This window comes from Solanum pennellii, chromosome 7, assembly GCF_001406875.1.
Source record: "Solanum pennellii chromosome 7, SPENNV200".
In the NCBI taxonomy this organism is placed as follows: domain Eukaryota; kingdom Viridiplantae; phylum Streptophyta; class Magnoliopsida; order Solanales; family Solanaceae; genus Solanum; species Solanum pennellii.
In genome coordinates, this window is record NC_028643.1 from 25,380,064 (window position 1) to 25,407,234 (window position 27,171).

Sequence of the window (27,171 nt, forward strand, 5' to 3'; positions counted from 1 at the left end):
TAAATATGGTCCATTGATAGAATGATGGACCATCAATTGCGTCTGTAGTCATGTTCTGCACTTATTTTTACTTGTTTTCTTTCCTTGCCATGTGAATATCTTTCGTGAAAAACGAAGCAAAAAACTTGTTAAAACCACTACAAAAAGGCTGTAGACACACAATTCTTAAGTGCAATACATTTAAAATGTCTTGAAATCACGGCATATCAACAACCCCCACCTATTAAAATGTATGAAATTGATTGATTGGAGAGACAATCATTTTGAAATCAACTTGATAACTGCCAACAATTTGGAGATAATTTAATAAGAGAAAATAGAAGTATAAAAAGAAGTGGGTAACTTGAGTTTCACTTATTTATCCAGAAGTATTGAGAATAGGGATAAAAAGGGATTTTTTAATATTTAAAAAATGAAGGGAAAATGGAGAATAAGAAAACATAACTTGTGTATATAAGTAATCTTTCCTAAATTTCAACACATGGCATGCATGTATTGGTTTGGGTGTAAACATCCGATGCAGGTAAGTTTTACCTAAATTTAAACTTGTTATTTTATTTCTCAATCTGTTTTCTACATATTAGACAAAATTGGCCTAAATTTGATATAGCTATAACCTTGAGGATAGTTTAATCAATCAACAATAAAACTTATTCAAAATGACTTCATGGAATGAAAATTTTTCTAATTTTCTAAGTATGATAATTATTTTTTGTGTCCCAAAATCCTCACTCACCATATCTTCCCATTATATATATTCAAAGGTACAAGTAATCCCTAGGGTTTAATTTTGGCCGCTGGCAATCCACAAAAACCTCCGATGACCTACATCTACATGAATCAGGTAACTCAATTTTTCTCTTTCTAATTTTCTCCTTTGTACTATCTTCTAGGATTCAAATTGCTGTTCATAGTTCTAGTAGAGTTTTATGTAGAGATTTTGAAGTTGGATGTGTTTCTATTTAATGAGTTTAACTTTTTCTATATTCTTTACAAGATCAAAGAGTGTGTCTAGAAACAAGATTTTCTATCTGCACAAGGTTCGAGTACAGTTTGGGTATGTTGTTGTTTTTAGATGAGCTTAATTCGGGAAAGTGTATGAATCAATTCTAGTGCTTAAGCTTTCTCTAAACCAAGGGTTTATCAAAACAGTTTCTCGTGGTTAAGGACACAAATAACTTATACACCTCAAATCAAATCTTTATAAAATAGTATTTTTTGGAGAAAAACAATTTTTTTGTCTTGTATGTGCTCAAAATATCTTCTTTTTTCGACCAAACACTTCGAATGTAAAAACGCATGCCTTTTTTGTGCTTTAAGCCTAACAGATGTTTCTAGACAAATAGCTACTAGAAACATAATAATTCCTATTCTTCCAAACATCATAATATTTATTAAGAACTTCGTTAATTACATCTATCAAAAATACAACAATTGGAAATTGAATATATTTCAATGATTCTAAAGAATGACTACAGAGAAATTGGCTTGTCTTAATTGTTGATCATCAAAGAATCTCTTAACTTGAATGAGGAATCTTACTATTTATCATCATAGAATATGACCAAAAAGGACAAAAGGAATATTAGGCCCCAAAATAACAACATATCTGAGGTAATCCAATAAGTGGGAAGTGGGGATACTAGAATGGTGATGGACTTAAGACATAACTTAAGATGTTGTTTGCACTCTTTTCTTTATCCCGTTCACATTCCTTTTCCTTGTGTTTTTCTCCTTTTCTCTTGTAGGTTCCCATTTGTGGTCCCTCTCGTTCTCATCATTTTCCTTATCCTTGATCCTAGGTTCATCTTTTCAACGTTTCTCTATTCACTTTATTATATATTTCATCTCATACACATTCTTTATAATGAGATTCTGAGGTTGTAGAAATTTGAAGTCTACATCCATATCGGTTTCATTCTGCATTCTTTAGTTATTATTTGTTAGTTCAAAATTATAAAAAGATCTAAACTTTAGATACAAAAATCAGAATATTAAAATGGTTGCATTATAAAAATCCTATTTATTTCTAGATGAGGATACTGAATACCCTTTGGTATAAAAGCAACAAGAGAACCGAGAGGATAAAAATATACTTCCTCCTAGTGCAGAACGGGAATATAACAACTCTCACATAAGAACAGAACACACGGAATCCTACTTCCTCCTCATGCTCTTGTTACCTTTGTGCAAAAGGGTATTCGTTATCTCGAACTATAAACAAGATGAACAATGTTAGGCAAACATTTTCATATTCAGATTTTTCATTTATAGTTTAACTCTTTTGATAACTCTATACTAATCAATAATAATAAAGATATGCAAAATATTATCTATATGGATGAAAAGTTCCAGTTTCTACAGCCTTAGGATCTTGTTAAAAAGAATGTATATGGTCTACAAAAAATATTTAAGAAGTATGAAGTAATGCTTGCATCCCAAAATTCTCACTTACCATATCTTCCCTCCATATATATATTAAGAGGTAGGAGTTATAAATAATCTTTAGGGTTTACTTTTGGCCGCTGACAGTTCACAACAACCTCCGATGACCTACATCTACATGAATCAGATAAATCAGTTTTCCTCTTCCTAATTTGTTCCTTTGTAATACCTATTAGGGTTCAAATTGATGTTCATAGTTCTTATAGAGTTTAATGTGGAGCATCTGATATTGTGTTTTGATAAGTTTAATTGCTTTGATATCCTTTACTTGATTCAAGAGTGTACTGGAAAATAAACAGGATTCTCTATAAAGTACGAGTAAGGTTTAGGCTTGTTGTTGTTCGATGGGCTTAGTTCTACGAAGTTAACATCTTTCTGAAACAATTCTAGTAATGAAGCTTTCTTTGAGCCAAGAGTTTATTCAAACAGTCTCTTGTGGTTAAGGATTTGAATTCTAGTCTCCATCATATATTGTAATTTCATGGATCCCTAGTTTATGGCCTTATCCTAACTTTTCTCAATATTTTTTTTCTTCTTTTTCTAGTATACTATTGATAAAGGCGCACTTAAGAACCAACACAAGGCTAAGAATGCAGTTAGTGCTTCTCCTCGCTGAATGTGCCTATATAAGGGAAAAGTAGTTGTGAAAATTTTAACGGACAAATATTACAAATAAGTATGCATCTTATCTCATGGAAACAGTCATACTTACATTATATGAACTCTAGACTTTATTATATTCTCTCATTTCATTTCTCCCTAGTTTATGGCCTTGGGCCTAACTTGTCCTTTAGTTTTTCCTTCTTTTTCTGGACACTATTGACGAAGGTGCACTTAAGATTGATTCTTTTGTGTGCAATGATCCCAAAAAGGATCTAATGTATTGCACCTAACCATCGGGTTATATGAGCTTATTGGTTATGTTTTACTATTTGTCAGTGTATTGTTTATTTAACCCTACAGTGAATCTATGGCTTGGTGAACGAGGGAGCCTTCTTCATATCTTAAATACTTCAACATAATGGATGTGAACTCATTATACCTAGTGAAATTAAGGCATTCTTGAAAAATGGGTGTTCTCAAAGGCAATGAACTTTGGTGAATGCAGGAGAGGCACAACCTTTGCGCCTATTACCAACAAGACGAGGCTACCTTAAAATGTCTAGAAAAGGTGACGCAATGAGGAGTTGTGAGTGTGAAGCCAACCGAGCCATTAAAGGCATCACCTTTTTTTTGAGTTTTTTTTGTCTAATTTAATAATTAATGGGTAACAATACTGTTTATTTGGAGTTCTGAACAACCTCGACTCTGATTTCCCTTTTTTCACTCCAGTTTTTAGTGTAGACTATCTTCTCTATCTTCGCAACCATCAACATGTAATACTTTTTTCCTCTTCAATTCTTCTTTCTCTTCTGCTGCATGACCTTTAACATGTACACTCTAAGAAATTGTTTTCTTCTTCATCATCAAATCCTCTATCATGTGCTGGAAGTTATGTAATATTTTGTAACTCGTAATAGCCAAGAATAAGCTAAGAAACTAAAATTTATCATTTTTTGAAAGAATAAAAAAAATATGGAAAATTTCTTAAGTTTAAGATGTAATTTTTGGTAATTTGCAAACGGTCATATTTTGAAGCTCAGGATGAGTTAGGCGTAGATCTTGATTAGGTTTGTAAGCCCTTGGAAAGATCGTTCCAACGGCGGCAATTTTATACAATTTCAATATCGTATGGGTAAGATATGCCTTTTGGAAGTTGGGTTGTTGAAGTGAGAAAAGTCCAATTCTGGATTTTTGTAAGGGAAAACTTGTCGTTTTACAAATCTATTTCCTAATTTGTTTTTAGGGTTTATTTGGGGTAAAATTATGTTTTACTTCATATTAGAAAAGTTATTTTACGCGTAGGTCTTGGAGAAGAGAAAAGAAACAAAGGAAAAGGGAGAAAGATAAAGGATTCGTCAAGAACACTAAGGTTTTGCTAGAGGATTTTGTCGGGTGTAATCCCTAACAAGGTATGTGATATCTTCACATGTTGGGTTAGGTCACCGCACACCAACTTTTTAACTTCAGCAATTTTGAGTACATTGATTGATGAAAATTGAAGTTCTTGAAGAATATTGTTGAATTCTTATTTATTGAGTTGTTGCATGCCTAGATTTGATTTGATTAGTATTTCCGGGTTGCTTATAGAGTTTAATATGTTGGTTATTGAGGCTTTTAGTGATTCTATGTTTTTGGAGAAAGATCCATGGAAGTTTAGAGGGTTTAGAGATGAAAACAGAGAAGAAAAGTTGAAACACACGTCAGTAGGCCCTTGGGGCAACGCGCCTCTCATAGCCGCACGGGAAAGTCTCTATCTGTCGGGCCTTGCGGCGGCGTGCCAGCAAGAGCGCCCCACGTAGGACTCTTAAGTTTGGGGCCTGGTGCCCCATGCCTTACAGAATGCCAAGGACGCCTAGACACCCCATTCATTGCCCAACTTTTCGTACTATTTCCTGAGTGATGTACCCATGTTTCCTAGTTGATTCCAACACTCTATGGTACATCTAAACATCATGAAATAATCCATAAAGATAAGATCATGAACCTTGAATCAATAATTCAATTTATGTATAGTTAAGATCAAAGTCAAAAAATTAAGACATAAGTCTAAAGATTAAGAAGTAAGTCAAAGTAACGTTTCTAAAAGATTCAAGAATCTAAGATAAATGATTAAACTTGCTTTTAAGGATCATGTTTCGAGGTCTGTAAAGAGTAAAGACTTGAAGTTCTTCCTTCATTAAAATATAAGGGAACTAAGTATTCCCTCAGAAGTGATTTAAGACTCTAGTTTCATGCTAAGTAAATAGTAAACAGTTGACTTAATTTCTCAAAAGTTATAAGGGAACTAAGTATTCCCAAAGAAAGAACCTTTGGCTAGTTTTAGTTAGGAGGGAACTATGATTTCCAAGAGAGCTTTGAAAGTTAAGTTTGTGAAATTACCGCAAACCAAAGAAGAAGTTGTCATTAAAACATATGAGTTATGTATTGTGGGAGTAGTATTAAGCACCGACATGGGTATGCGATTTAATATTTACTCAAACCCCCATAAAACATGTTTCCAATATTAACAGAAGGAGGTTTATACTATCTCGATGATTCATTAGTTCTTTTACGCATAGACTACTGGATTTAGTTAGTAGTTCAGGTTCTATACAGATGGTAAAGTAGAGGACGATGCTTTTACAACGTGAGATAAGACATTATACCATCAGTTAGGCTCATAATGATGGTTGTCGATTAGAGAATCTCCCACACAAACTATATTACTTTCATATATAATTAAAGTTGGGTTTGTTATTGCATTTTCTTTTAAAAAACTAAGTTGTATTACTTTTTTTTACAAAGCTTTATGTATATCATACATGTTTTTATTGCTTTATATTATGTTTAGTAAATCATGACTTGAGCAGAGCTAAGTTCTTTCTTATTCTTATCAAGCTTCAGTTATTCTTTAACATTCCAACTCGCATACTAGTATATTCAATGTACTGCTTCCAGTTGGCCTGCATCGTCTTATGGAGTTGACGCCCGTAACTAGGATCAGCATCAACTGTCTTATTTCAAGTTTGAGCACACAGAGCCAGTGGTGAGCCTCCTCTCATTTCGGAGGAATCTTTTATTACTTTCTATGTTTTTATTTATAGAATGTTGTGGGGTGTGTCCCAACATTCATCTTAGTATTATAGAGTCTTCATATTTAGATAGTCACTCAGATTTTTCAGTTTGAGTCTCTCCTTAACTTGCATTTCAGATGTTCTAATTTTGAGACTTCCGCTAAGTTAAGTAAGTCGGGCCAAGGGTTCGCTCAAGACCAGCAATAATCATTGGTTTTCGTCAACGTCCAGGTTGTAGGCTCGGGGCATGACCAACTTGGTATCAGAGCACAAAGTTCATGAGTCCTATGGAGTCTATGAAGTCGTGTCTGTAGAGTCTTAGTCATTAGTGTGAAGCGTCCCACATATATGATTAAGAGCCTAAAACATTTACAAATTGCTCACATATTTCATACCTTTTTCATGCGTTAGAATTTATCTCTAACAGTATTTTTCTAATTCGTGCTCAGGCGTGTTTTGCATAACTATGTCTCCACGTAGAGCAGCGCAAGGTCGCCCAACTAGTAGAAATGTTGAAGCTCAGGAACAAGACTTACCAAATACACCTGAAGTGCAACCTCAAGTCGAAGTTATAAAGTATGAGTTCTATGAGGATATTAAGATGTTAAGTCAGGATGTGACTAACCATGTTTGTCAACAAAGGAGAGCTCGACAAGAAGGGTCATACACTTTGAGTATTCGGGAATTCTTGAGGATGAAATCCCCCATGTTTTTCTGGTTTGAGCACTAACAAGGATCTAGAAAACATTGTGGAATAGTTGAATAAGGTTTTCGATATGATGCATGTCATTGATTTTTATAGGGTTGAGCTAGTTGCATGACAACTGAAGAATATTGCTAGGACATTGTTTGACCAATGAAAGGAGGGAAGAGATGAGGATGCCCCACATCCGAATTGGGCTTGATTCGAAGTGGATTTCTTGGGGCTTTTATTTCACAGTGAAGTAAAAGAGGCAAAGGTACGAGAGTTACTTAATCTTAAACAAGACTCTTTGAGTGTGCACGAGTATGGGTTAAACTTAGCACAACTGTCTCACTATGCTCCTGATATAGTAATGTACATGAGAAATGGAACGATCTTATTTGTCGCTAGTTTGGGTCGTGCTTCAAGAAAAGAGGGCAGAGCTTCAAGCAAAGAGGGCAAAGCTGCAATGCTGATAGGAGACATAGATATATCCAGGTTGATGGTTTATGTGCAATGTAACGCCCCAAAACGAACTAAGGTGAACTAGAGCCTCGTGTGTGTTTCTTGAGTTAATTTTATTTTAAAAAGAGTTACTATAGAGTTCTTAGGCAGTGTGTGAGGTTTTGTTAAGTTTTGAGGTCAAAGGTCCATGAAGTTCGGAATATATGCCTTATAAAGTGTTCTTGCGTCTTGTTGTGTTTGAGTGAGTTTTACGTGTTCCTTTTGCTTGATATTGATGTGAGGTGTTCCTAAGATCTATAAGACTTCGTGTAGGGTTTTAACGTCTGGGCACAACCTCACTAGGAACCACAAGGGGCTCTAGATGAAGGGCCCAAGACTTGGACAAACACTTAAAAAAAATGTGCAATTGACGAGCCAATCGACGGCCATTCAACAAGGCAATGGCCCGTTGACCTGGTACATCATTTGGAAAAGAACTACTGTAATTTGGGGAGTTGCATCCCTAACCAACATGACTTCACCAATAGCCCGTCCTTTCACAAACGGACCGTTGGTTGGTCCGTCGATGGTTGTTGTTCCAAAAACTGCACGCTGCCTGTTAAATCTTGGGGTGTTTTGTAAATTCACCCCATGTCTTTTATGACCCTAAGCTGATATTTTTAGGGTTTTTAAGTTATATTGGGTTAGGTTTAGGTCCTACACCTAGACAAGACCCCTGAACATCAAATATTCAAACTCCCTCTCTAAAGAAAACTCTCTCAAAGTTACCATTGGAGCTAAAACTCAAGGAGGGAAAGAAGGGATGGTTTGAACGTGTGTATTCAAAAAAAATTAGTGGGTTTACTTCTCTTTAAAAATGGTATTCATCATTGAACCCTCTTCAATTCAAGGAGTCATTCGAAAAGATCTCAAAAAGGATTTTCACACTCAAATTCCTTCTATCTTTGATTTTAAGCATGGTTTTCTTGTTAATGTGTTATAATTATTCAACTATATTTATTCTTGTATGAATTTATGATTTTCATGTTCAAAACCTAATTAACTCATGTATATGCATATTTCAAACTTTTAGTTTAAGAAATGCGTTAAATGAGCATGTTTGGGTAATGTATGAACTTTGATTTTCTTATGTTATTATTTTGAGTTAAGCTACTTCCATAATGACCTTATTATGATTAAATACTGAGAAATTGGTTATATGTTATGGCGGCATGACAAAATGGTGAGTTGCTTATATTATATAATTCTTATTACAAATTGCTCTTGAGTGGTATGGTCCTCTTTCTTTGTGGCGGTGTTTAGGTGATAGACTTGGTATTACTTAGTATGTATTGCTTATATGGTTTTGAAGTCCTAATGGGTGAAATGAAGTGACATTGAAAATGAGTCTTGCATTATGTCTTGTGAAGCTTGAATTGTATGTGTGACCTACACTATGTCTAAATGAAGTATATGATTATGTGAAGCATGTAGAGTATGTGTTTTGATGTATAAAGATCTAAAACATGTATAGAAATTGATATAAAAGAATTATTCTTACATGTAAGGTGTGCTCACATGTACATACAATTAGTTGAAAGTATTAAGTTAAGTTGAGTAAAGAGAGGACTCTTGGGGTGGACACTCTTCGTGAGTTGAGATAAAGTGTTTAGTAGCAACCCCATTATTCCTAATGTGCTATCTAAGATAGGTTGAAGGATGAATTCCCTTCTTGATTTGAGACGTGGTATTCACTGTTTATCATTGACCTATAATATACAAAGTTGAGAATCCTTGTGGAGTTATGCCTAGCACCAAGAGGATATGAATGGGAGGTGGATTATACTTCGTGAGTTGAGATGTTTTATTTCTAAGGTACCTCTTGATATGAGCACTCCTTGTTAGTATAGAATGAGTTAGTTAGTAGCAATCTCCTTATACCTTAATTATGTGCCCGCAGAGGTGTAACTATTTGGAAAGCCATGTAAAATCTAAGAAGCATGACCTTACTCTAGGCAAGTGAGGATCCGTCATCTAATAGGGGTTAATATCAGGATTCCATGGCTAGCTCTCATGGTCTTTGTCGGCTAAGCTAACTCCTTCAAAAGAATTAATTGAACTAAGTTATCATGTTTATTTAGTGATGTTGTGAATGAATATTGTGAGGTGCTCAATCCAATAGAAACCATTTGGAGCACTAAGTGGGAGTATTAGTATGGGATGCTATTTACATATTGCACTTAGTGTGACCTATACCTTCTATGGGAGAAGAGCAATTTCATGAAATCCATGTGAATGACTGTAATGGTGTGATGTTATGGATGATTATTGTGAAGTGCTTGAGTTAATGGAATCCATTAGGTTCACTAAGTGGGAGTGGTAGTATGGGATGCTACTCTCACATTGCACTTAGTTTGACCTATATTTCCATGAGTGTGTTGCACATGTTAGCCAAGGGTGTGGATTTTAATTCCAAATGAGGTAAGCCAAAGATTTGGTGGTCATAAGGTTGCTTTAGTTTGCCTTGAATGGGGTGTATGGATGATTCCTTCTTGGCTCACCTTAGGGAATCTTAGGATAGTCTTTGGTTGGGGAAGCTTCAATGGAAAACGGGTTCATATGACTTGGATTGTGCCATTCACTTGAAGGCCTTCACTATAATTGTTCAAACTGTTTACTGTAGTGTTCATTTGAGTTCACTCTTAAGTTGTGGTAAGTTCACTGTAGAGTGTTTTTTGGTTCAAATATTATGTGAGTCTTTTTCTAAGTGTAAAATGATGCTTATTGTATTAATTTGTTTCTAAATTCATGAATGTTTTAACTATTTGGCATGAAAGCTTATTTTACTAAAATGTCACTTTTTACATGATTTTGCATATGCCATACTTAGTACATTATTTGTACGAATCCCATACATTTCTATACTATAAGTATAGGTTGGAAGCATTTTGAAGGTTAAAGGCTAGAAGGAAGAACTTGGGAAAATTTCTCTAAAGGAAAAGTATGTCCTCATATATTTGAGGTCATAGTCCTTTTCTTAAATTCTTAGTTAAAGACCTATTATGTATTTTACTTTAATGTAAAGGGTAGTGTACCTAAGATATTATGTTGTGTCTTAAGTTTGGCTTGTGACGATGAGATTCTCTAAATATTTATGAAAGACTAATTTTTATTAAATATTCTTGAAAAGTTTTAATTCCGCACTGCTTTTCATGTCTTATGTAATGAATTCTAGTTATAGGCTTGATAAGACCCCAAAGGGTCAAGTATGCCCTGTCACAAAATGAGGGTTCTCCCTAATTTCTAGGGGGTACTTTCGGGTCGTGACAGACTTGGTATCAGAGCATAAGGTTATGGGAAATAGTTTAGGTTCTAAAAGTCTCACAAGCCACATCTAGTAGTATCTTTGTCATTGGTGTACGCCGCGACACATTAATGAACACGAGGCTATAGGATGGTAGAAGTTTCACTTTCTTCTCTATTCCAATGTCGTACGTTAGGTTGTGTCATAAAAGGTGTCTTTTCTCAACCTCTTCTCTTTGTGTTTTAAGGGAATGAATACGAGGAAATCAATCACAAGATGGGAGGAGGGAGGTGTAGCTAATGAGAGGATCCCTCCCTGTGTTGACCAAGTTCCTATTGTTAGTCTAGTGGAAGAGAATGAGGAGGTTCCCCTTAAAGAACGTCAAGTGCCTCCGGAACCCCAAGAGCCTCAAGTGCCCGAATTGCCTCCTATGGCTCAAGCTCCATTTCTTGAGGGGGACATTACTAATGCGGAGTTGAGGGTTTCTCTAATGAACTTGACCCAACTCATGATGGCTCAAGCTCATGTCTTCAACAATCGCTTTGTTACTCAAACTAATCAAGGGGATAGGACCCAACCTAAAATTCTAGTACTTTCGCTTTTAGAATTCGTGATTTCATGAGGATAGATTCTCACATATTCCATAGCACTAAGGTTAATGAAGATACACAATGTTTAATAGATGATGTTTTCAAAGTGGTAGATGATATGGGTGTGACCCTTAGGGAGAAAGCATAGTTAGTAGCTTACCAACTCAAAGATGTGGCTCAAGAGTGGTTTTTTAGCAATGGAGGATGGAGAGAACCTTAGAGAGAGGTACGGTTTATTGGGAGGAATTCAATAAGGCTTTTCTAGATAGTTTCTTTCCCCTCGAGTGGAGGGAGAAGAAGATGGTCGAATTCATTAACCTTCGTCAAGGTGGGATGAGTGTGCAAGAGTACTCTCTCAAATTTACCCAACTCTATAAGTATGCCCCTATCATGGTAGCCAACCCTAAGGCTAAGATGAATAAATTTGTGATGGGAGTGACTACCTTGGTGTAGAAAGAGTGTCATACAATAATGTTTCTTAATGACATAGCTATTTCTAGGCTCAAGGTCTATGCACAACAAATTGAGGAGTCCAAAATTAGGGAGATAAGGCAAGAGGGTAAGAGGCCTAGGACGTATGATTCTAGTCATCAAAAGCCTAAGAAGAGGTTCTATTACCATGATTCTTCCATGGGAAACAAGGAGAGGGCTCCTAACTAAATTTCCCAAGGTGGTGGCAATTCTTTTAAAAGGACTAGGTGCCCTACATGTGGGAAGCAACATTTGGGTAGATGTCTTGTTGGAGCGAATGGTTTTCTTTGTACGTGGTAATAATGAGGGATTTACCTAACATCGAGGCAAGAGGTAAAGAGGTCAATCGAGCTTCCCTAGATCCTAATGCTCCAAAGAAGACCCCTTCCTATAGGATGTGAGCTAGGAACGATAACTAATCCGGATGTGATAGTCTTGGTAAGTCTTAAATCTTTATGAATGATGCTTTTATGTTATGAAATGAGTTTATGTGGTTTTATAGTTCATATGATCATGTCATCTTGATGAATTTCTCAAAGAATGGAATTTTTGTAAATTTTGAGTAAGTTTGGCATGCTTACTCTAAACCTCACTGTAAAATTTTTGCATTTTGAAAAAAAAAATGGTTGTCTTGAATTGAAGTTTCAACGAGTGCGAAAGTGTTTTATATGAGAATTTTTAATGTTGGAGAAGTTAGTTACCCATAGGAGAAGGTTAAGGGTGAGTTTTAAAAATTTTGAAGTTTGCAAGAGTTGCCTGTGTTGCTAAGTGTTTGAAACTGTGAAACGATGATCCTTGCTAGTTTATTCTTTGATTATGAGTGTGTTGATCATTATTTTATTTTCTTATATGATAATAAGTGTTTCCTTGTTGTTTTTGAAGTTTAAGTGTCATTCGAGGACGAATGTTATTCTAAGTTGGGGAGAATGTAACACCCAAAAACAAACTAATGTGAACTAGAGCCTCGTGAGTGTTTCTTGAGTTAATTTTTTTTAAAAAATGAGTTAATTTAGTGTTATTAGTCAGTGTGTTAAGTTTGGTTAAGTTTGTAGGTCAAACGTCCAAGAACGTCCATGACGTTTGGAAGATATGCCTTAGAAAGTGTTCTTGCGTCTTGTTGTGTTTGAGTAAGTTTTCCGTGTTCATTTTGTTTGTAATTGGTGTGAGGTGTTCCTAAGACCTAAACGAATTAGATTAGGGGTTTAAATTCCGGTAACGACCCCACCTTCGACCCACAAGGGGCGTTAGATGAAGGGCCCAAGACATGGACCAACACTGCAAAAACAGTGTGCAATTGACGAGCCAATCGACAACCAGTCGACCAGAAAACGGCCCGTCGACCTGGTCCGTCGTTTGGACAAGAACCTCTGCAATTCGGGTAGTTTCATCCGCAACCAACGAGACCTCATAAACATCCCGTCCCTTGATAAACGGACCGTTGTTAGTCCGTCGATAGTGGCTGTCCATAAAACTGCACGTTGCCTTAAAATTCTTCGGGTGTTATGTAAATTCATGCCATGTTTTTTATGACACTAGGATGATATTTTTAGGGTTTTTAATTTATATTAGGTTCGTTTTAAGTCCTAGACCTAGAAAAGACCCCTCACTTGAAATAGTCAAACTTCTAACCCTCTCTCAAAGTCAACATTGGAGCTAAGACTAAAGGAGGGCAAAAACGGATGGTTTGGACGTGTGTATTCATGAAAAATTAGTGGTTTTGTTATCTTTGAATTATGGTATCTATCTTTGAAACCCTCTTCCATTCAAGGAGTCATTTCCAAAAGATTTCAAAAAGGGTTTTCCTACTCAAATTCCTTCTATCTTTGATTTTAAGCATAGGTCTTCTTGTAAAAGTGTTCTAATGATTCAACTACGTTTATTCTTGTATTAATTGTTGATTTTCAGGTAAAAACCTAATGAACTCATGTAAATGCATATTTCAAACTATTAGTTTAAGAAATGGGTTAAATGAGCATGTTTGGGTAATGTATGAACTTTTGTTTTTGATGTTATTATTTTGGGTTTAGTTACTGCCTTAATTGCCTTATTATTTTGAAATATTGAGAAATTGATTATATGTGATGACGGCTTGATAGAATGGTGAGTTTCTTATATTGTATATTTCTTATTGAAAATTGCTCTTGAGTGGTATGATCCTTCTTCTTGGTGGCGGTGTTTGTTTGATGAACTCGATATTACTTAGTATGTATTGCTAATATGGTTTTGAAGTCCTAATGGGTGAAATGAAGTAATATTGAAATGAGTCTTGCATTATGTCTTGTGAAGCTTGAATTGTTTATGTGATGTCGAAATGAAGTATATGATTATATGAAGCTTGTAGAGTGCTTTTTTTGACGAATGAAGGTCTAAAGCATGTATAGAAATTGATTTAAATGAAATGATGCTTTCATGTAAGGTTTGCTCACATGTACATACACACATGTAATTGAATGAATGTTATTATGTTTTATAAAGAGAGGAGTCTTAGGGTGGACACTCGTCGTGAGTTTAGATGAAGTGTTTAGTAGCAACCCCATTATTCCTAATGAGCTATCAAAGATAGGTTGGAGGATGAATGCCCTTCTGGAGTTGAGATGTTGTATTCACTAGTTATCCTTGACCTATAGTTTATAATGTTGAGAATCCGTGTGGATTTATTCCTAGCACCGAGACGATATGAAAGGGAGCTGGATTACACTTCGTGAGTTGAGATGTTGTATTTCCAATGTAAATCTTTATATGAGTACTCCTCGTTAGTAGAGAATGAGTTATTTAGTAGGATCTCTTTTTCCGTTAACTATGTGCCTGCATAGGTGTAGCTATTGCGAAAGCCATGTAAAAGCTATGAAGCATGACCTTACTCTAGGCAAGTGAGGATCCCTCATCTGATAGGGGTTAATATCGAGATTCCATGTCTAGCTCTCATGGTCATTGTCGGTTAAACTCCCAAAAAAGAATTGATTGAACTAATTTATGTTTGTTTAGTGATGTTGTAAATGACTATCGTGAAGTGCTCAATCAAATAGAAACCATTAGGAGCACTAAGTGATTGTAGTAGTATGGTATGCTATTCTCACATTGCACTTAGTGTGACCTATAGCATCTATGGGAGAATAACATTTTCATGAAATCCGTGTGAATGAGTGTTATGGTGTAATGTTATGGATGATAATTGTGAAGTGCTTGAGTTAATTTAATCCATTAGGATCACTTAGTGGGAGTGATAGTATGGGATGCTACTCTATCATTGCACTTAGTGTTACCTATATTTCCATGAGTTTTTTGCACATGTTAGCCAAGGGCGTGGATTTTAATTCCAAATGAGGTAAGACTAAGATTTGGGATTCTTAAGGGTCGCTTTGGTGTGCCTTGAACGGTGTGTATGGACGATCCCTTTTTGGCTCACCTTAGGGACTATTAGGATAACCTTGGGTTAGGGAAGCTTCAAAGGAGAATGGGTTCATATGAATTGGACTATGCCATTAACTTGAAGGCCTTCACTATAATTGTTTAAACTGTTCACTGTAATGTTTATTTGAGTTCACTGTTAAGTTGTGGTAAATTCACGGTGAAGTGTCTTTTGGTTTAAAAATTATGTGATCTTTATCTAAGTGTTAAATTATGCTTATTATATTAATTGGTTTCTAAATTCATAAATGTTATAATTATTTGGTAAGAAAGCTTATTTAACTAGAATGTCCCTTTTTACATGATTTTGCATACGTCATACATAGTACATTATTTGTACTAACCCCATACATTTCTATACTATAAGTATAGGTTTGAAGCATTTTGAAGGTTAAAGGCTAGAAGGAAGAGCTTGGGAATTTTTCTCTCAAGGTAAAGTATGTCGTCATATATTCGAGGGCATAGTTATTTTCGCAATTTCTTAGTTAAAGACATTATGTATTTTACTTTAATGTAAAGGGATGTGTCCCTAAGATATTATGTCGTGTCTTAAGTTTGGCTTGTGACAATGAGATTCTCTAAATATTTATGAAAGACTAGTTTTTATTAAATATTCTTGAAATGTTTTAATTCCTCACTACTTTTCATGTCTTATGTAATGAATGCTACTTATAGGGCTTGTATAAGACCTCAAAGGGTCAAGTATGCCCAGTCACGAAATGAGGGTTCTCGCTAACTTCTACGGTGTACTTTCGGGTCGTGACATGCAGGAAGTCTAAGAGGACAAGCTGAGGGACATAGAGGAATATAGGAACAAGAAAGCTATGTCCTAAAATGAGTCTTGGCAGCAAAAAGGTTTTTCAAATCCGCAAGAATTTCAGAAATAAAAGGGGCATGCACCATCATCTATTAGTGCACCTGCACCATGAAACAAAGGTGAGTATAATGACAAGAATTCACAGAACTTTAAGGCTAGACTTGGAGATGTTAAAGGTGGTTCTTGATATGGCTGGAAATTCCTTGAGAAGACCTTTCCAACGGCACCAATTTTGCACGATTTTTATATCGTATGAGGAAGATATGTCTTTAAAAAGTTGGATTGTTGAAGTGAGAAAAGTTCTATTTCGGATTTTAGTAAGGGAAATCTTTTCTTTTCACCAATATATTTCCTAATTATTTTTAAGGGTTTATTTTGTGTAAAAATAAGTTTTACTTCAAATTAGAAATGTTATTTTACCCTTAGGGCTTGAGAAGATAAAAGAGAAAAAGGAAAATGGATAAAAATTAAGGATTCGTCAAGAACGAGGTTTCGCGAGTGAAATTCATCGGGAGTGATCACTATCAAGGTATCTGAGATCTTTCTTTTATTGGTTAGTTCACCCACACACCAACTTGTTTAATTCGACAATTTGATTAGATTGATTGATGAAAATTGAAGTTCTTAAAGAATATTGTTGAATTCTTGTTCGTTGAGTTGTTGTATGCCTAGAGTTTATTTGATTCGTGTTTCTAGGTTGTTTTTTTTGAGTATCATCTCTTGGGTACGGAGGGTATTTGTGCTTCTAAGTATTTGGGGAAAGATCTAGGGATGTTTAGAGGGTCTAGAGTTTAAAAACGGAGACGAATAGTCGAAATACACATCCATAAGGACCTGGGGCGTTGCGCCTCCTGTAGCCCCCACAGGACAGTCTCTATCTGTAGGAACTTGAGGAGGCGCCCCAACTTGGCCTCTGCATTTTGGGAACTGGAGCCCTACGCCTCTCAGAGCGCCAAGGATGCCTGGACACCGGATTCATTTCTCCATCCTTTTGTACTATTTTCTTTTGTGATGTACCCACGTTTCCTAGTTGATTCCAACAATCTAAGGTACATTTAAATATCATAAATTCTTCCATAAACATGAGATAATGAGCCTGGAATCCATTATTTAATTCAAAAAAATTTAAGATCAAAGGCAAAGAAGTTAAGAATTAATTCTAAAGATTAAAAAGTAAGTTAAAGTAAAGTTTCTTAAAGTTTCAAGAGTCTTAAATAAATGTTTATACATAGTTTTAAGGCTCAAGTTTCAAATTAAGTAAAAAGTAAAGAGTTGAAGTTGTTGCTTCAATGAAATAAAAGAGATTTAAGTATTCCCTCAAAGTTTATTCAAGACTCAAGTTTCAAGCTAAGTAGAGTAAAGGGTTGAGTTAATTTATTAAAAAAGTTATAAGGGAACAAATTATTCACTAAGAATTACAAATGTATTCACATTTTGAGCAAAAAAGAAGCTAGACTTCCATCAGAGCATTTGGCTAGTTTTAGTAAGGAGTGAACTATGATTTCCAACAAATCTTTTAAAGCTAAGATTGAGCAATTACCTCAAACTAGAGTAGAAGTTTTAAAACATATGAGCTAATTAATATGGGAATAGTATTGAACACCGATATGGGGAGCGAGTTCACATTAACTGAAGCCCCCAGAAACCATATAGAAAACATGAACAGAAGGAGGGTCATACATTTTAGATTATTCCTTAGTGCTTTTTAGAATAGACTAGTGGATCCATTTAGTAGTTCAGGTTTTGTATTAACGGGAAGGTATAGGACGGTCCTCTTGCAACATGAGGTAAGATGTTGTACCATCGCTTAGGCTCATAGTGATGGTTGTCTATAGAGAATCTCACACAAAAAACTATATTACTTTCATATATATGTAAAGTTGAGTTTTTTATTGCATTTTATTTAATGAACTATGTTGTTTTACTATTTTACAAAATTTCATAAATATCGCATGTGTTTTTATTATTTTACATTAATTTTAGTAATTCATGAGTTAAGCAGGGCCAAGGTAAGTTCTTTCTTATTCTTATCAAGCTTAAGTTATTGTTTATCATTCCAACTCGCATATTTGTACATCCAATGTACTGATGCTAGTTCTCTTACATCATCATATGATGGAGACGAAGGTAACCAGGATCAACTTCTAGCGCCTCCTTAATCCGGTTTGAGGACTCAGAGTCAATGGTGAGCCTCCTTGAATTCTAGAGGATTCTTTTATTGTTGTCCATTTTATTTACTCATAGAATATTTTTTACATTGTACCAACATTTATCTACATATTATTGAGTCTTTATAGATATATAGTCAGTCAGATTGTTCAGTTTGAGTATGTCTTTATCTTGCATTTCAGATGTTTTAATTTTGAGACTTAAGTGTCATTTTGGCCAAGACATTTATTTTTGTTTTTTATGAGAATATTTCTCACCTTATGATTATGTTAATTCTTAATTTGAGTTAAGTAACCCAGGATAAGGGTTTTCTCAAGACCAAAAATGGTCATTGGGTGCCGGCGACGTCCAGGATGTAGGCTCTGGGTGTAAAAGTTTTGTGCACAATATTAGTTTATTTGTATGCTTTGTTATCTATATATTCAAAAGGTCAAGTGCATCTTCGCGTGGCAAGGAAGATATTTGTCGCATTTCTCCATCTAAAACATTTTAATTACTACCTTTATATTTATTACTTTTATTTGGATGGGGATGTTGGGGGTGGGGGAGAGAGAGAGAGAGCGCAGTGAGCATGAGGTAATTGTGTATTTTACTACAGGATCATCAAATTTTTGTATCCTTTTTGTTGAATTTTTTGTGTTTTACTAATTGCCTTCTCTTCAATATTTTGAATTCAGGAAAGTGTTTACTCTTTTGTATTTAGTCTGACTGATGAATATTTAGCATGTAGGTCATCGGATAAATGCATGAATATATGGTTAGTTAAGGGGCCAATGATTATAAAAACTTACAATAGGGATAGTGGTATTTTGTAGTGCGTTTGTGCAAGGAAAGAAACAAGGTTGCAACTTCTTTTGCAAGAAACAAGGTTTGTTTTTTATATTTGAATGCAGAGGTTGAAAAGAACCTAGGAACACAGATGTAGGAATTTCAAAATTCAAGAAATTCTGTCGTACAAAAAATGGAGATGGTAGATATGTTTCGTTTAATATATCAAACAATGTCCAGCTTACCCACTGCAAGAATAAGTTCAAATCAAAGCCGTAATGAATTAGCTGGACCTAATTTTTGTAATCCAGACAGCATGTGACAGATAAAAAAAAGGCTTACAATCTGCATTTTTGCAAGGAAGAGTTTCTTTCATTATGAATTCTTGACTCCGTGTTCTCAAGTCCTTGTAAAGTTATTCTCAACTTCTACAGTCGAATAGGAAACACGCAAACCTTGTTAGTTGCAAAATAAGTTGCAACATTGTTTCCTTCCTTGTTCGAACATATGCAATTCAAAATAACGCCATCGCTATTGAAAGTTGATACATTCTTGGCCTGCTTGAATGATCATATATTCATGCATTTATTATTCACCGTTTGGACTAAATGAAACAAAGTAAACAAGTTTCCTGGATTAAAGATGAAAGAGAACCTACTCAATAAAAAAAGCAACCAAATGAATAGAGTTCTTATTACTTAAAGGGGGGTTCTTTTGGTGGAGCTCTAGACTCAACTCTTGTTCTGAGTTCATATAGTTATAATTTGTTGTTAGTTATTGTTGTATATTGGAGAGGATAAGTCAACAAGAGTACAGTTGGACCGATTCAATCATAACCATTTCAAGAGATGGAAGTGTAAAATACTTTTCAATCTAAGTCTCTATTCAATATTTCTTCTGTGACCATTGAGAAGAATCCTAATAAATGTGACAACACCTCCATAAATGATGATAAACTTATTTCTCATCTAGAGAAAATAAAAAGGTATGATAATGATTCTTAGGAGTGTCAATATTATATTCTTAGTTGTCTATTATATTTGAAAATTTTTATGATTATTACAATAGAACTTACTTTAATACAATGAAAATTTATAAAACATTGCAAAGTATGATACATAAGAAGGTGGAGCGAAAAAATATGCAGGTACAGGATTTTTTATTTTCAAATGGTGGACGACAAATCAGGGGTTGACCAAGCTCAAGAATTTATAATGATTGTTGGACAACTCCGGTTTGAGGAGATCAAAATTAGAGATAACCTTATTGTTTGTGACATAATAAATAAACTTCCACCTTCTTAAAAGGAATTTGAAAAAAAGGCCTCTCATGAGATATTGACAATATGAATCTTCATGGAAGAGGAGACAAGGTGCCAAGATGCGCTTTTAAAATTAGAAGAGAGTAACACCACGCTGAGGTAAAATTAATAACTTCAAATAATGCTATTCCTGAAACTTACAAAACTCTTTCTACAAAATATATGAAGAAAAATTAAATGAATAATAATAGTGGACCTCTCAAAAAAATTGTACAAATAGTCGTAAACAAAATCAACAAGTTAAAGATAAGGGACCGTGCATTGTTTATGTTAAAAGTGAAAATATTGCTCGATTTTCCATATTTTAGACATGTGGTCCTACACCTCTTCAAAATGTTTTGTAGATATTTATGTGTAGGTAATTACAGACATAAATATGGTTAAGAATATCTATGAACGATGCTTTGGTTATAGTGCAAATAGTCACGTCTGTATGAAAAATTTTGATGTAAAAAATATTCTCCTTTTTAAGAGCCAAAAAGTATCATGATTGGTGATTCTAATACTACTGAAGTGCTTGAACCTATGTAAGGCTGTCGACTTTGAAAAATATATTTTATGCTCTTTCCATTAGAAACAAATTGGTGTCTAATTTTCTTCAGAATAAACAAGGCCTCAAACAAATTATTTAATCTATTCAATTTATAATTGTAAAAAAGGTATTTTTGTGAAAAAGGGGTATGCTAGTGATCAGATGTTCAAGTTAGATATTGAAATGAATAAAGTTTTTACTTTAATCTACATTTCTCTTCTACTAATTTATTGCTTGCTCGTTTGGGTCATATTAATGATCATTATTTTGGAATAATGAGTAGTGTAAAATATATAATTGATTCAAAAAGAATTTTCACTAGTGTGGAGCTTGTAGTAAAGCCAAGATCACTAAAAGACCTCATTTTCAAGTTGAAAGAAAAATTATTTACTAGAATTACTTTACATCGTATTCGTAAACTAGGATTAATTTTAATTCGTGGAGAAAATAAAAACTTTATCACTTTCATTGATGATTTTCTAAGTAAATGTATGTCTACTTGATTAAAAAAAATGTAATGCTTTCAAAAGAATTTGATTTATCTTCGTGAGATTTTAAATCAATTTGAATGAAAATCAAGTATACTCTTTTCATCTCAACGCAAAATATAATTTATGAATCCATTTATAATGTTTTAAAAGCCCTTTTCAAATCATGTATTTAAAATATGAACTCACTTTCCATGTCCAAAACTAATGTATAGGAAAATCTCATATAGAATCCATTATAAAAATATGACTTCTATAAATATGGTTCATGTATAAATGAAAGAATAAACTATTGTGTAAGAATAAACATGCATAAAAGAATCAAAATCTCAATGATTAAGCAATCAGAACACATGATTCGAAAACACAAACCTAATTTAGATTTCAAGAGACTATGGGTAGAACCCCAAACACATTCTTTTTGGGAAGAACTTAGTCTATCACAATGAGTAGCCTTAGATAGCTTAGTGACGAGTCTTGAAAAAAATTCTCGGAAGATATAGAGTGTACAAGAATCTTGTATTTAAAACCATATGAATCTTTAAAAGAATCTTGAACTTGTAGTCTTTAGAGTTGAGAAAATTAGAGACATTCCTTTCTTGCAGTTATTAATCTCTAGAAGAAGGAGAATAAGTAATTTGATAATTTCGATTTGCATAATTATGATATTAGGTTATAATATGGACTTAGAAAGGTTAACTAAAGGTAAAACGTCAAGAATACCCTTCTGTAAATATAAGAATGCCACAAAAATCAAAGAAAATTACCTTTCAATAACATACATCGGTCAAATCAATGATGTCGAGGGCCCCCATCAAAATATTTGGTGGTTGGCAAAATCGGGATTTAGTAGATAGCAAAAATATCCTAAAACATGAGGTTTTAAGGCTATTTCTGCGAGCTTATTTGATTTTTTGGCAAATCATTCGGCGAGTTGCCAAATGATCCAGTGTCCACGCCAAATTTCATAATCCTGCGCATAGTCCAATAAAATAACCATAACTTCTTACTCCAAAGATTTATTGGTGCACACTTGGTGGGTTGAAAAAAGACTCATATATCATAATTTGATATGTCATGGGTGACCTAACTCTTTATATGTTGAGAGTTGTGGTCATTTGAAATTGACTTTAATATAAGCTCATGCGAGATCTTAGTCGATAGGAATTCTTTGAACTTGACTTTCATCTCAGGAGATGTTTTTATGATTTCATAATATATCTGGAAAGACCTTGGAAAGATCATTCCAACTCCACCAAGTTTGGAAAAAATCAATGTCGTATGATGAAGATATGTCTTTCAGAAATTGGGTTATTAAGCTGAGGAAAATCTAATCCGGATTTTAGTAAGGTAAAGTTAACTTTTCACCCTAGTATTTCCTAATTCGTTTTTAGGTAACATTATTGATAAAACCAAGTTCATAGTCAGTTTTTGAAAAACTAAGATTGCTTAGGGCTTAGGAGAAAGGAGAACAGAAGAGAGAAGGTCAAGAATTGCCCAAGAAGGTAAAGATCGTTGCATGGATTTCATCGAGGATGATCCCTATCAAGGTATGTGAGATCATTCGTTGTTGGATCCTTTCACCACACCCAATTTGTTTCAGTTAAGTAACTTAGAGTACATGGAATGATGAATATGGGAGTTCTTGATTAAAATTCGTTAAATTCTTGTTGGCTGAATTGTAGTGTATCCCAAGTAGATCTAATTCCTGTTTCCGGACTTTTATTCACTGTAATATATTAGTTACGGATGTATTTAGTAATCCTAAGATTCTAGGGTGGGATTCATGGAAGTTAGGGAGGTTTAAAATTTAAAATCAAAGAAGAAAAGTCGGAAATTCTGTCTGACAGGCCATGGGTCGCCGCGCATGCCAGATCCTCTGCGAACAGATTCTGTTTTTCAGGCTATGGTGCGCCGCACCAGCTAGAGCGCCTGAGGGCAGCCTCTATTCCCCAACCTCTGGCGCTCAGAAATACCCCCTAGAGACCCCGTTCTTTTCCTATCTTTTCGTAATAGTTCCTAAGTAATGTAACTACCATTCCTAGCTGATTCCATCACTCTAAAGTACCTCTAAACATCATGAAATCATAAATAAACATGAGATCATGATCCTTGAATCCATCGTTCAATTCAACGAAAGTTAAGATTTAAGTCAAGGACGTTAGAAGTCAAGTTTAAAAGTAAGACGCAAGTGAAAGTAAGTTATTAAAGTCTTCAAAGAGACTTAAACAATAATTTTAAATTTTGTTTAAGGCTCAAGTTACAAGTTGACCAAAGAGTAAAAAGTTGGGTTTAATTCTCTAATCTATAACGGGATTAAGTATTCCCTAACAGTTAAATTTCAAGTTTAGTAAAGATGAAGAGTTGAGTTCATATCGCAAAAGCTATAAGGGAAATAATGTTTCCTAAAGGTTTATGAATGTTTAACATTTAAGTTAAAAGGAAACTAAGAGTTCCAAAAGAATTTTAAATAAAAAGGGGAACATTGATTCCAAAAAGGGGATTTTTAAAGCTAAAGCGTCCAGTAAACTATCTCAGCCCAAAGGAAGGAAGTTCTCATTAAAACTATGAGCTAAAGTAAGTTTTTGGAAGAGTATTGAACACCGAAACGGATATAAGAGTTAATATTAACTCAAGCCTCCATTAAAATCATGAATCCCATCATTGGAATTGACGGGTCATATATTTTAGATGTTCACGTAAGTTTATCTAGTTGATCCGCTAATCTATGAATGGTCCTATATCGATGACAAGGCATATGATGGTCCTTGGGCAACGTGAGGTAAAAAATTGTATCATCACTTAGGCTCATGTGATGGTTGTCGGTTACAGAATCTCCCACAAAAGTTATATTACTTTCCTTTATAGTAAAGTTGAGTTTTTTGTTGCATTTGTTTAACGAACTAAGTTGTTTTATTGTTTCCAAGCTTTATATATATTGCATGTGTTTTAAATTTCATTATATACATATTTGGAGTTAAGAATATCCTTGAGTTGAGCATAGCCATGGAAAGTTCAGCTTAATTCCTACAAGCATAGGTCATCCTCTAGCTTTCCAACACGCACACTCATACATTCAATGTACTGATGCCAGTTTGAATGTATCATTTCATTATGCAGATGCAGGTAACAAGGATTAGCACGCAGCACACTGTTGATCCCATTGAGCACTCCGGAGTCACTTAGTGAGGCTCCTTGCATTCAAGATGATATCATTTACATGGCTTTTCTTGCTTCGTTCATTAGGATGTTGTAGGGTCTATCCTAACATCCATCTCAGTTAGATTAGATGCTTTGTAGACAGTTGGTACTTCCGTTTTGGAGTCTAGTTTATCTATATTTTTCATGAGTTCAAGTACTGAGACTTCAGTGTCATTTTAAACAAATTGTTATATTAAGTATTTCTTTAAAACATACTCTATTTGTTGATTGAATTGAGTTGAGTCTTCCTATGATTTAAGTAAACCTAGACAAGGGTTCTCTTGTGGGCCAGCAATGGTCTTTGAGTGTCGGTCACGTCTAGGATGTAGGCTCCGAGCGTGAAAAACTTGGTACCAAAGCATAGAGATCAAGATTCCTAGGAGTATACGAAGTTTTGTATGTAGAGTCTTAGTAATTGGTGTGAAGTGCACCACATCTATTATGAGGAGGCTACAATATTTAGGAACCTCTCACTTCTTTATATTTTTTTTCGTTTGTTGGAGGTTATCTCTAAAAGTCTCTCTCTAATTCGTGCTTGCACGTATTTAAGATCATCATGCCTCCACGAAGAGAAGTCAGAGGTCGACCATCCAGGAGAATTATTGAGGAGCAAGATTTACCCAATGCACGATGGGAAGAGGTTAACACATCGAGGTTTTGTGAGTTTATGAGAACGAATCCTCCTAGTTTCATCGGATGTAAAACTACTGAGGATACGGAAAACTTAGTGGAAGAATTGACAAAAAAGTGTTTGAGATAATGCATGTTAATAATGACACGGCTGAGTTGTCTGCATACCAACTGAAGGATGTAGATAGAACCTGCTTTGGTCAATGCAAGGATAATAGAGGTGAGGATGCACCACCTCCAAGTTGGACTTGTTACGAAGAAGTCTTCTAGGAAGGCTCTTTCCTAGAGAACTGAAGAAAGCAAAGGTATGGGAGCTCCTCACATTGAAACAGGACTCCATGAGAGTTCATGAGTATGGGTTGAAGTTCACCAAAATGTATTGCTATGCTCCGGATATTGTCAAGTTATCATAAATTACTTATGTATATTTTCAAAATTAGATTATTATGTTACTACTCATTTTATAGCATGAGTTTTATAACCCTAGATATGTATTTCTTCTGTTCTTAAAGTACACATGATAGGTCGATTTTTTAAGTTATTCAGTTAACACGCCTCAATAAGTAATGCATCAATTTCAGATTAATTATTGCATTCTCAATTAGCATGTTAAATTTTGAGCTTTCCAATGATACAGAAACTCTATATTAATGTGTCAAATACTTAATTTATTGAGAGTGTCATAATACTAATTTGGGCTAGCGTAAGTCACCGATATAGTCCCAAAACCACAAGCCACGTAGGTTTTAAGTCCGCTTTGTGGGCATCATTTTAATGATCACGCAAGCATGCCTCTACCCTTTTGACCAGGTGTATTGGGTCCTCTCGGTGGTCCTTATACATTCGACTCCACATTTAGCACATGTGGTTTAATGTTAGTTACTAATAGCTCCCACATTTCAATCAGACTCTATTGCATTGACCAGGTTTCAATATTCAGTCTCAACATGTTATAAATTGGTCACTACATTCATTTTAGTTATGTTTAGTATTTAAGATTCCGTATCATGTTCAGATTATGTTATTGCCTTATTTCATTAATCTGTTATATGTTAGTTTTAGCTAAACTTTATCCCTCATACTCAATACCTTCTAAGTACTAACGCATACTCTGCGCTACATCTTCTCGTGATCAGGTCCCCAACAGTCAGATCATGCATAGATTGGTTCTCAATCTTCAGTTCAACAGCGTTACTGGTGAATCATCATTCTTTGAGGACTAGTGATATTTTTATCTTATTTATTTTAATCTTATTTTCAGTTTTGCTAGATTCAGCAATATTTTTGTAAAGTTAGTGTGCTGAAATGCATAGTTTATCATGAAAACTGATGAAAAACTATAAGTAAAGATATTTAGACTTGGAGGCAAAGCATGGACAGAATTGAGCAAAAAGGAATAAGGCAGTTTAAAGAATGAATAAAAGAAGGCATGAGGATCGCCTAACCCATTAACTGAGTCGCCTAGCCTTATTGTCGCCTAGTGTTCCACTGTGTGGAGTCCAGATGGAAAGGATCAAGTCAGAGGCTTAAAGAAGCAGTCGTCATAATGCCGAGCAGTTCTACGAAGCAGTACTATATTGCCCAAATTTTAAGAATAGGAAGATTATAAAGGCAGAGGGAGATGGAATATACCAAATGGTGAATCGCCGAGTTCACCGGAGATCCTAACTAACTACGCCGAGTGATCCTTCGTGGCACAAATTTTCAAAAACGTTGAATACTTGTTGAGAATCAAATTTTATCAGATTTTAATAGTTAGACTATATTATTCATATCTTTTACCAACTTTAGTTCTTAGAGTTCTTGGTAGACTTCGTTCTTGAGATATGAAGATTTGAAGGTCTCCGACTCCAAGAAATTAGAAGTGGGTCATGAAGTATCTTCATCTTTTACACATGTAAAGAAATTTTTGATCATACCAATTGATGGAAACACTTTTTTGATATCGATATCTATATGTTTATTATGCGTAAAAAAACCCAATTCTTGGCGGGTCTTGCTTATTGATGGTATATTTGTTGTTTAAATGTCATTTGGTTCAATTGTTGTCTATGAACGTGATGGGATTGTAATTGCAAATATGATTTCATATTGGTGTCTTGGGCTTTCTCGAGAGAGAGGTCATAACACCGAAACTACTGAATCTATAGCCGGTGGTTATTGGGTTGACGTGGGTTCAACTCGAGAGAGAGGTCTTAAGATAAAAAATACTAAATTGATAGACGGTGGTTATTGGGTTGACGTG